At 48.1% G+C, this 12,291-nt stretch overlaps 1 long non-coding RNA gene across 3 annotated transcripts; it reads right to left on the bottom strand.

Annotated features, from left to right (window-relative positions):
* Nucleotides 1–4,492: 4,492 nt before the first annotated feature.
* LOC119308149 lies at nt 4,493–6,799 on the bottom strand. Of its 3 annotated transcripts, none has more exons than XR_005149868.1 (3): nt 6,223–6,799; nt 5,504–5,634; nt 4,493–5,380 (listed from the first exon to the last, which is right to left on the bottom strand). It is a non-coding gene; the product is annotated as an uncharacterized LOC119308149 (long non-coding RNA). The 3 variants fall into 3 exon arrangements; XR_005149869.1 differs by having other exon boundaries at nt 4,494–5,310; nt 6,223–6,797; XR_005149867.1 differs by lacking the exon at nt 4,493–5,380 and having other exon boundaries at nt 5,388–5,634; nt 6,223–6,797.
* Between the last annotated feature and the right edge of the window lie 5,492 nt (nt 6,800–12,291).

The following is a 12,291-nucleotide window of genomic DNA, read 5'->3' as shown; positions in this document are numbered from 1 at the left end:
CAACAGCAACAGCAACAGCAACAATACCAACAGCAATAGCACCACCACCAACAACAACAACAGCAACAGCAACAGCAACAATAGCAACAGCAGCAACAGCAACAGCAACAGCAACAGCAACAGCAACAACAACAACAACAACAACAACAACAACAACAACAACAACAACAACAACAACAACAACAACAACAACAATTTAAACTTTAATTAAATTAATCACACTGACACGCGGGACCCACTGTTAGGTTTGACCCGGACGTGTCCCGTTGACCTGCTGATGTCACACTGACGTCAGGCTGACGCAGTAATTGATTTTCTGGATTTAATCTAATATAGGAAATTCCAGAATATAGTTTAAACTTTAAAAATTCATAACTTTTATTCTGTAACTCCAAATCAGACAAATTATATATGAAAAATGATCATAAAAATCCAATCTATCCATCTGTACTATTTTCATGCATGATTAAACTAGTTAACCTGATGTTTAATGCAGAACAAGGAAAAACACTTTAAAGGGCCATATTTGAGTTTGAAATTTGAATCTTTGATTCAAATTGGTTCAAACCCTTCTGGTCTTAGTTGCATTAGCCCAACACACTCATATTGCTATGTTTCATGCATGCATCATATTGTTGCACATTGTTTGGTGATGGTTGTGTATCGGTGTTCTTGCGGCAGGTTCTGCCTCCGAGGAGTACCGTGATTACCCTAACGAAGAACCGTATCAGTGCATCGAACCATCAGGCAAGCAACCAACCATTTGATCATATCGATACAATCCCATGTTCTCGCTCCTGCTCTTTTTTACTGCATTAAGACAACGCGTTTCAAACTGCTATGTGCTACGGTAGTTGAACCCACTTCCTCTGCATGACCTGTCATTGCCACAGTAACTAGATGAAACCCACTAGCATGTGTAGGAGTTGATTGAGCCATATGTATGTGTTGTTCCTACCTTGCTATGCCTGCTATGCTTAGAGTCGTGTCAGGTCTGGTTCATCTGGGTGATGGGCTAGAGTGAAATGATTATGTTGGTAATGAGAGTGGTGTGGTGAACACGATTTGGTAAAGGTATCGATGAGAGGCCATGTAGGAGTACATGGTGGGTTGTTTCATTGAAGCCGACCTTAAGCACTGAGATCTGTATGTGTGATTTAAGATACAGCTACTACCATGCATTGGGCCCTGAAATATGACCCCGCTCGACTTCTTATTCACCCTAGTCCTCTGTCCAGGAGTTGCAAGTAGTTTCTGGTGTTTGTAGCCTACTGGAGGCCGTGGACAGCGCTGACCGTAGGGGTGGGCTGTGATGCGGTAGGTACGTGGCCGGGTGTACCGAATACCCGTTAGGTATCTCGGGAACCCTGTTCACATCGTTCTGGGCCGTATGGGAAACCTCGGCCGGACTCCCTGCGGATGGAACCTGGATAGGCGATAAACCTGGACTAGAGACTTAGGTGTATAGGTAGGTCGTGGTCTACACCCACGTCGGTTTTCGCTTGAAGTCTGCCGAGCACATATCGTGTGCAGACGCTAAGTGGTGGAAACATGTATGAAGAAGTACACCCCTGCAGGGTTATCATGATCTATTCGAATAGCCGTGTCCGCGGTAAAGGACTACTTGGTTGCCTATACAGTTCATAGACAAGTAAATGGAAACTACTAAAAGCCTCAAGATAAGTGTGAGTGCCGAGGATGGCTCTTCCGTAGGAAGACGGAGGTGGATCCTCGGTAGTGTATTGAAGTGGTGAGTAGTGGACTCGTGTGCGCAAAACCATTTCAAGTTGAAGTCTCGTAAGATAGCCTAGCCAAGAGTCAAAGCTGGCTTGCTGCAACAACTCCACCAACCCTTCTTGATAATGTGCATGTATGTAGGATCTGATGTAAGTCTTGCTGAGTACCTTTGTACTCATGTTGCTATAATTTACATTTTTACAGAAGACGCTGCAACCCCTTCTGATGGGTTCTTCGTAGACGTTGACATCAATGAGTAGGCTAAGGCCCAGTTGGTGATCCTGAGCTTGTGAAGGACCACGTAGTATAGCTAGGCTTTCCAAGCCTCTTTTATTTTACTAGTTGTCTGTACTCAGACAAGTTACTTCCGCTGCTGGTTTGTATGACTGTATGACTTGAATGCTGGGTCATGTGACCCGTACCTATGTGTATGTTATGTATGGCTCTCTGAGCCTTAAATAAAGTACTTGTGTCGTAGAGTCATGTTGTGATGCCATGTTGTATTTGCACATATCGAGCATATTGTGTGTATGATATTGAAATGCTTGGTATGTGTGGGATCTGACTATCTAGTTGTTTATCTTTAGTAGCCTCTCTTACCGGGAAATGTCTCCTAGTGTTACCGCTGAGCCATGGTAGCTTGCTACTGCTCTGGAACACTTAGGCTGGCCGGCATGTGTCCTTCTTCGTTCCTGTGTCTGTCCCTTCGGGGAAATGTCACGCATTGAGTGCCGGAGTCCTGTTAGCCCGCTACAGCCCGGTTTACCGGAGTCCTGCTAGCCCAGTGCTACAGCCCGGACCCACTTGCTGATGACCGACACGTTCGAAGCTGGGTCATGGATGCCTGCCCCTGTAAGTCTGCGCCACTTTGGGTTTACAACTAGTCATGTCAGCCCGGGCTCCTTATCATATGGATGCTAGCGACACTATCATATACGTGAGCCAAAAGGCGCAAACGGTCCCGGGAAAGGTAACGCGACACCCGTGGGAATACCGTGCGTGAGGCCGCAAAGTGATATGAGGTGTTACAAGCTAGATCGATGTGACATCGAGTCGGGGTCCTGACAGAGATGCATAGCAACGAGGCAGAGAGTGTGTCTACACACCCTCGTAGACCGTAAGCGAAAGCATTTCACACCGCTGTTGATGTAGTCGAACTTTCTTCGCGCTCCATCAATTGAGTATCGAACGTACGACACCTCCGAGTTCTGCAAACGTTCAGCTCGGTGACGTCCATTGTCTTCTTGATCCAGCAAGACGTTGAGGTAGTAGACGAGTTCCGTCAGCATGACGGCGTGGTGACGGTGATGGTGAAGTGATCCTCATAGGGCTTCGCCTAAGCACCATGAGAATATGACTGGGTGTGTAAACTGTGGAGGGGGGCGCCGCGCACGGCTAGGCAATTGTCTGTTGTGTGCTAGGCGCCCCCCTCCCACATATATATAGGTGGGAGGGAGGGAGGAGCAGCCAAAGGAGGTGTCCAAGTAGGAGGAATTCTAGTTGGAGTCCCTCCCAAGCCGCACTCCCCCTGCCTTATATAGGTGCGGGGGAAAGGCAGGGGAGGGTGGCGCCCCCCTTTCCTTTCTCCCATGAGAGGGAAAGGCAGGAGGGGCTAGCCCTTCCCCTTTCCTTCCCTTAGGGCCCGCTATCCAAAGAAGGGGCGCATCAGGGGCTGGTATGTTCCCCCTTTGGCCCATTAGGCCCATATCTTTGTTGCGGGTGCCCGGGACCCCTTCCGGCGACCCGATATGTACCCGGTACCCTCCGAAACACTTCCAGTGTCCAAATACCATCGTCCTATATATCAATCTTTACCTCTAGACCATTTCGAGACTCCTCGTCATGTCTGTGATCTCATCCGAGACTCCGAACAACATTCGGTCACCAAATCACATAACTCATATAATACTATATCGTCATCGAACGTTAAGCGTGCGGACCCTACGGGTTCAGGAACTATGTAGGCATGACTGAGACACCTATCTTGTCAATAACCAATAGCGGAACCTGGATGCCCATATTGTCTCCTACATATTCTACGAATATCTTTATCAGTCGAACCGTTATAACAACATACGTAATTCCCTTTGTCCATCGGTATGTTACTTGCCCGAGATTCGATTGTCGGTATCTCTACACCTAGTTCAATCTCGTTACCGGCAAGTCTCTTTACTCGTTCAGTAATACATCACCTCGTAAATAACTCCTTGGTCATTTGCTTGCAATCTTATGATGTGTATTACCGAGAGGGCCCAGAGATACCTCTCCGATACTCGGAGTGACAAATCCTAATCTTGATCTATGCCAACTCTATAAACACCTTCGGAGATACTTGTAGAGCATGTTTATGATCACCCAGCTACGTTGTGACGTTTGATAGCACACAAGGTATTCCTCCGGATCCGGGAGTTGCATAATCTCATAGTCGAAGGAATATGTATTTGACATGAAAAAAGCAATAGCAATAAAACTGAACAATCATAATTCTAAGCTAACAAATGGGTCTTGTCCATCACATCATTCTCCTAATGATGTGATCCCGTTATCAAATGACAACACATGTCTATGGTTAGAAGACCTTAACCATCTTTGATTAATGAGCTAGTCTAGTAGAGGCATACTAGGGACACGGTATTTGTTTATGTATTCACACATGTATTTAAGTTTCCGATCAATACAATTCTAACATGAATAATTAACATTTATCATGAATAAAGAAATATAAAATAACAACTTTATTATTGCCTCTAGGGCATATTTCCTTCAAGGCGCCCCCTGAGCTCGTGACTCCCATGCAACTCCGTTTGATGTCATCCAACCTCTATAAATTCTCAAATATTCCCAAACCAACAAAGAGCCACCCGAAACACTTTTTCCATCACCACAAGCATGTGTTCTTTCACGATCCCATGTGGAGACCTTTTTATGTACTTTGTCGGAGGGGGAATCGATCACGGAGGGCTTCTACATTCCGATGATGCGTGAGTAGTTCACCATAGACCTTGGGTCCATAGTTAATAGATACTAGATGATGCCCCGCGCGTTGCTGCGGCATACAATTGATGTAGAAAATAAACAAATTATGAACTTTTACCTATTGCACCGGAGGAGTTTCTGAGTAAGATCAAATTCTTTTTCTTTTGTTGATGTTAAATAGTGGGAATAGAAGGTAATGTCAAATCAGAATATGAACTTTAATTTTCTTCTATAAATGTATGGAAGAATGGTAGGATTTACCTAGTAGGATGTTGATTTTTTCATACATTTTTTGTAAAGTCTACATTTTTTGTACCGGGGTTTCTGTGAAAGAAAGTTACACTGACTGTTGATGTATTATTAGTACCTCGTTCATCGAGGAATTAAATAAGTATGCACATCTATTAGCAGTACCTCGTTCGAATTCTTTTTGTATCGTCAGAATCAATCACACTGACTGTTGATGTATTATCATTTGAGATCCCATGGCTAAGGATAGTTGGACTATAAAGTGGTGTTTCAAAGGATAATAACAACGCTCTCACTACTTGGTTGGCTGGAACCTAGAAGTGACAACATGTCCAATCTTTGAGATGCCTGAAAATGTTCATAGTTTAACTTAGTATGCAGGCTGGAGATGGAATTCATAATACGAATGTTGACTCACCTGGACATACAAAAGGAAAGCAAATAAAATAATCAACATGTGAAGTTCATGGTAGCAATCTAACAGGGGGAAAAACATGCTGCACGAATATTTGAAATGGAGGAATCAGGGGGAACTTCGTACAGAGAGGGGATTGAAACATGTTCCAGGTGGCGTCGAGGTTGCAGATGTTTCCTAACTCTGGCAGATGATTGCAAGAGCAAACTGGAGTCCATACATGGTAAATTAATTTGACCCCTGTAGTAATGACATTCCTGCAAAAAAACATGACAGAGTAAAATTTCACATAAATCTAGTTATATAATCATAAACCCTGACTATGATGTTAAAAAAACATAAAACCCGACTAAGAAAAAAGATATGGCGGATCAAGACGTGTGAGATATCTGACTGAAAGAAGATTAATAGAAGTGCATTTGACAGCTTTATAGTTTGTTGCAACAAAAAAAATCGAGAGTTCTTTGTTAATGTAGCCAATCAATTGCAGACGAATACATGAGGTACTGTTCTCATGTACGCATATGTACTTTCTCCTTTGCTGGATGAATACATGAGGCATATGTGTCCTTTACTCAACAACAACAAAATCCCCCAATCTCCCCACCACAAACAACCATGATAGCAACATGCGAGCAAATCGTCCACCTTCATCAGCCATTCAGTGATTTTATTCAGCAAACAAAGCACGCCGTTCATGTATTCATCTCGCAAATAGAACAATACATATGCGTACATGAGACACCAAGACGAAGAACTCTCCACGCCCAGCCACCGAAGGAAGGCCATGCAAAAAAAACCCGAAGGAAAGCGAACCCCATAGAAACACAAAACACGATGCTCACCGATGCCATCAAGCCGGCCGGCCGCTCACCGTCTGCTCGATCCGCCATGGAGAAACCATCCATGATCCATCTGCATCGCCTTCAAAGGGCTTTGGAGGCTGCATGTAAAAAACTGGAACAAATGTCGGGTTCCGATAATCCCCACAGATTGGATGGCTCCATGCCTCCGCCAGGACTCCAGCTCGCCAGAGACGCGAAGGATGAAGAACTGCTACCATCCTCATCCCCAAAACAGGGACTGAAGCCCCAGCAACCGTCACGTCGCCGGGAGCTGCCACCATCACCAGCGCAGCTTCCGACGAAAAGAACCACCGCCACAGAGTCCGGTGAACCGGATCCGTCATCCGCGATACAAAAGGCCTTCGGCACCTCGCCGGCACCGTATCTGACGCCGTATGGAAGGGGAGAAGTCCGGCCATCCCTTATTCTACTCGCGACCACCTCTTTGGCCACGGTGACGACGACGGGATACCTCACCCCTAAACCTAACCCAATATACACCTCCACACCGGGATCCCAGTTCCCCTCAGCCACTCGGCACTGAATTGGGCGCCGGAAGCGAATGGAAACATCGTAGCACGGGGAGATACCGAGAGATTATGCGTCCCTCTGGGAGCCGAAGAGCCGAGGAGACGAAAAAAGCGGAGCGAACTTCAAAGCCTGTAGTACACGCGATCAACTCTTGGGCTACGCCGTGGCTAATCAAACGACTGCAAGATTTTTATTTTTTTTCAAAAAGGACTGCAGGATTTTTATGGTGACGTGGTGGATAGGCTGACGTGGCAGTAGGAGAATGGTTGCTGATGTGGACATGCTACATGCTTAGTTAAATAGGTTAGTGGGGATGAACTATTTAGGTATTATAGATATGGCTTCTTCTCTCCCTTTGATCTTCAATACCATGTTCTTCTCGATCTTCTTGGAGTACTATCCAATGTAATATTCTTTTGCAGTGTGTTTGTTGGGATCCGATGAATGATACGTCCCCAATGTATCTATAATTTTTCATTGTTCCATGCTATTATTGTATCAATCTTGGATGTTTTATATAACTTTTTGTGGTATTTTATATCATTTTTGGGACTAACCTATTAACTCAGCGCCAAGTGCCAGTTGATGTTTTCTGTTTGTTTTTGGTTTTCCAGGAAATCAGTACCAAACGGAGTCCAAACACTATGAAACTTTTTGACGATTTTTTTCTGGACAAAAAAGACCCTAAAAGCTTCGGGAGAGACCAGACGAGAATCGAGGAGACGACAAGGCAACAGGGCGTGCCCAGGGGGTAGGCGCACCCTGATGCCATGTGGGCCCCACGTGGATCCGTCTGACCTAATTCCACCTCTATACATTCTCTAAAATCGGGAAACCAACAAAGAGCCACCCCAAACACTTTTTCGCTGCCACAAGTTTATGTTCTTCTGCAATCCCATCTACAGGCCTTTTCTAGTACTCTGCCGGAGGGGGAATCGATCACGGAGGGCATCTACATCATCCTTGCTGCCCTCCGATGATGCGTGAGTAGTTCAACATAGACCTACGGGTCCATAGCTAGTAGCCATGATGAGGACATCACTAACAAAGTTACACCACTAAAAAAAAAGACGCATCCGTGACATTTTAGGCCGAACAAAAAAAAATTGTCATGCTTATGACACTTCTATGACGATAATTGTGAAAAAAATCACGTATCATCATAGATGTGGTGGGTGAGGGAGTCCTGGATTAGGGGGTGTCCGGATAGCCGGACTACCGTCATCGGCCGGATTATCATCGGCCGGACTATCATCATCGACCGGACTCCAAGACTATGAAGATACAAGATTGAAGACTTCGTCCCGTGTCCGGATGGGACTTTCCTTGGCGTGGAAGGCAAGCTTGGCGATACGGATATGTAGATCTCCTACAATTGTAACCGACTCTATGTAACCCTAGCCCTCTCCGGTGTCTATATAAACCGGATGGCTCTAGTCCGTAGGACAACAAACATCATCAACCCTTACAATCATACCATAGGCTAGCTTTTAGGGTTTAGCCTCCTTGATCTCGTGGTAGATCCACTCTTGTAAACATCCACAATATCAATATCAATCAAGCAGGACGTAGGGTTTTACCTCCATCAAGAGGGCCCGAACCTGGGTAAAACATCGTGTCCCTTGTCTCCTGTTACCATCCGCCTAGACGCATAGTTCGGGACCCCCTACCCGAGATCCGTCGGTTTTGACACCGACATTGGTGCTTTCATTGAGAGTTCCTCTGTGTCGTCACCGATAGGCTTGATGGCCTCTTCAATCAACAACGACGCAGTCCTGGGTGAGACTTTTCTCCCCGGACAGATCTTCGTATTCGGCGGCTTCGCACTGCGGGCCAACTCGCTTGGCCATCTGGAGCAGATCGAAAGCTACGCCCCTGGCCGTCAGGTCAGGTTTGGAAGCCTAAACTTCACGGCCGATATCCGCGGGGACTTGATCCTCGACGGATCCGAGCCGCATCTAAGTGCGCCGCACTGTCACGATGGGCACGACCTAACTCTGCCGTCGGACAACGCCTTGGAGGCCGCACACGAATCCGCTCCGACCTATAGTCCGGAGCCGATTGCGCAGATCGAGGACGGGTGGCTGGACACCGCCTCGGGAGCTGCAACTTCTACAGCGATGGAGCCGAACACTGACCTTGTACCGCATAAAGCTCATGACTCCGAGGTGCCAGACTCCCTACCGGACTCCGAACCTCCTGCGCCCCTGCCAGTCGAATCCGATTGGGCGCCGATCATGGAATTCACCGCTACGGACATATTTCAACACTCACCCTTCGGCGACATCTTAAATTCGCTGAAGCACCTCTCGCTATCCGGAGAGCCCTGGCCGGACTACGCCCAGGATGGTTGGGACGCGGACGACGAAGAAATTCAGAGCCCACCCACCACCCACTTCGTAGCCACCGTCGACGATCTAACCGACGTACTCGACTACGAGTCCAAAGACATCGATGGTATGGACGACGATGCCGGAGACTATCAAGAACCAGTGCCTACGGGACACTGGAAGACCACCTCGTCATACGACATATACATGGTGGACACCCCAAAAGATGGGGACGGCGAAGAAGCAGCGGAGGCAGATTCCTTAAAGAAACAGCCCAAGCGCCGACGTCAGCGGCGCCGCTCTAAATCCCTCCACAGCAAGAATGGAGATTCCGGCACAGGAGATAATAACACCCCTGAAAGTGCCAAACATAACCCCCTCCAGCAAGATTCAGCGCAGGAGGAGGCAGAAGCAAGCCCTCACAAGAGGGCGGCGGACGAAGAGGTCGAGGATGATAATTACATACCTCCCTCCGGAGACGAGGCAAGCCTCGACGACGACGAATTCGTCGTGCCTGAGGATCCCGTCGAACAAGAGCATTTCAGACGCAGGCTAATGGCCACAGCAAACAGTCTAAAGAAAAAGCAGCAACAGCTTCAAGCTGATAAAGACCTGCTGGCCGACAGATGGACCAAGGTCCTCGCGGCCGTAGAGTATGAACTCGAACGCCCCTCCAAAAGCTACCCAAAACGGAAGTTGCTCCCCCGACTGGAGGAGGAAGCATACAAACCGGCAGCACTAGCGCACAATACGGCAGACCGACCACCTCGTGGCCGCGACAGAGAGGCATGTAAGCCCTCCACCAAAACCGTACCCCGGCACCGCTCAAAAAGCGCGAGGCCACGGGGGAACGCGCCGGACTTGCGGGACATATTGGAGGACAAGGCAAGACAATCCAGATCTATCTATGGATCACGTGGGCACCCCAAGACCCACGACGAATACCGTCACGCCGGATACAACTACTCCTGCCGGGCCGAACACAGCAGACAACGCTCTCTTGAGCTACGTCGCGACATTGCGCAATACAGAGGCGCCACACACCCACTATGCTTCACTGATGAAGTAATGGATCATCAAATCCTTGAAGGGTTTAAACCCGTTAACATCGAATCCTATGATGGCACAACAAACCCCGCGGTTCGGATTGAGGATTATCTCCTTCATATACATATGGCCCGCGGCGACGATCTCCACGCCATCAAATATCTCCCGCTTAAGCTTAAAGGACCAGCTCGGCATTGGCTTAACAGCCTGCCCGCAGAGTCAATTGGATGCTGGGAAGACCTGGAAGCCGCATTCCTCGACAACTTCCAGGGCACGTATGTGCGACCACCGGACGCAGATGACCTAAGCCACATAATCCAGCAGCGAGACGAATCGGCCAGGCAATTCCGGACACGGTTCTTAACAAAGAAAAATCAAATCATCGACTGTCCGGATGCGGAAGCCCTCGCTGCCTTCAAACATAACATCCGCGATGAGTGGCTGGACCGGCACCTAGGACAGGAGAAGCCGAAATCCATGGAAGCCCTCACATCACTCATGACCCGCTTCTGTGCGGGAGAGGATAGCTGGCTAGCTCGCAGCAACAACCTCAGCAAAAATGCTGGCAGTCCGGATACCAAGGACCGCAATGGCAGGTCGCGTCGAAACAAAAACAAACACTGCATTAACGGTGACAGCAATGAGGATACGGCAGTCAACGCCGGATTCCGAGGCTCCAAACCCGGTCAACGGAAGAAGCCATTTAAAAGAACTACTCCGGGTCCGTCCAATTTGGACCGAATACTCGACCGCTCTTGTCAAATACATGGAACCCCCGAAAGGCCAGCTAACCACACCAACAGAGATTGTTGGGTATTCAAGCAGGCAGGCAAATTAATTGCCGAAAACAATGACAAGGGGCTACACAGCGATGACGAGGAAGAGACCCGGCCGCCGAACAACATAGGACAGAAGGGATTCCCCCCTCAAGTTCGGACGGTAAATATGATATACGCAACGCATATACCCAAGAGGGAGCGGAAGCGTGCACTAAGGGACGTATACGCGATGGAGCCAGTCGCCCCAAAATTCAACCCATGGTCTTCTTGCCCGATCACTTTCGATCGAAGAGACCATCCGACCAGTATCCGCCATGGCGGATTCGCCGCATTGGTTTTAGACCCAATCGTTGATGGTTTTCACCTCACGAGAGTCCTGATGGACGGCGGCAGTAGCCTGAACCTGCTTTATCAGGATACAGTGCACAAGATGGGCATAGACCCTTCAAGGATTAAACCTACAAAGACGACCTTCAAAGGCGTCATACCAGGAGTTGAGGCCAATTGTACAGGCACAGTCACACTAGAAGTGGTCTTCGGATCCCCGGATAATTTCCGAAGCGAGGAGTTAATCTTCGATATAGTCCCGTTCCGCAGTGGCTATCACGCTCTGCTCGGACGAACCGCGTTCGCAAAATTCAACGCGGTGCCGCATTATGCATACCTTAAGCTCAAGATGCCAGGCCCTCGTGGAGTCATCACGGTCAATGGAAACACGGAACGCTCCCTCCGAACGGAGGAACATACAGCGGCTCTCGCGGCAAAAGTACAGAGCAGCCTTTTAAGGCAATTCTCGAGTCCGGGTGTTAAACGACCGGACACAGCCAAACGCGCCCGGAGCAACATCAACCAAGACCACCTGGCACGTTCCGAGCACGCGTAGCAGTGCGGCCCCAACCCCAGCCCTCGCACAATTGCAAGACAAACTCTCCGCGTACATAATTACGCCCTGGAGATACCATGGGTCTAGGGGACGGGGCACGACCACAACAAACCCAGAGTGCGGTTCGACCACACCAGGGGCTCTCAAGTGTGTCACTCTTTTCTTTTATTTTTCTCCTTTTTATATACAGGACTCTGTCCGGCGACGAACCTGCCGAACTCCTGATGCAACAGCCAGGGAGGGACAAAGGCCGCGATGAACACTCAGGTGGTCTCCATTACGAGCATTAAATTTGTTAAATACACCATTCCGCGGCCTACCCCTGGAGGGAGACGCCTTTAATTCGTCCAATCCCTTGCTTTCCGCACTATTTGTATCATTTCGCACTCATAGCAGACCTTCTTGAATAAAATGCAGCACTTTTCGCCCATAATTGCATTACTTTCTATATATATATGTTCATTTACGACATGTTGCATCCGTATATTTTGGTACGGCC

Source organism: Triticum dicoccoides, chromosome 5B (genome assembly GCF_002162155.2).
Source record: "Triticum dicoccoides isolate Atlit2015 ecotype Zavitan chromosome 5B, WEW_v2.0, whole genome shotgun sequence".
Taxonomy (NCBI): Eukaryota; Viridiplantae; Streptophyta; class Magnoliopsida; order Poales; family Poaceae; genus Triticum; species Triticum dicoccoides.
Note: the sequence above shows the minus strand (reverse complement) of the source record. Positions and strands in the feature narration are given on the sequence as shown.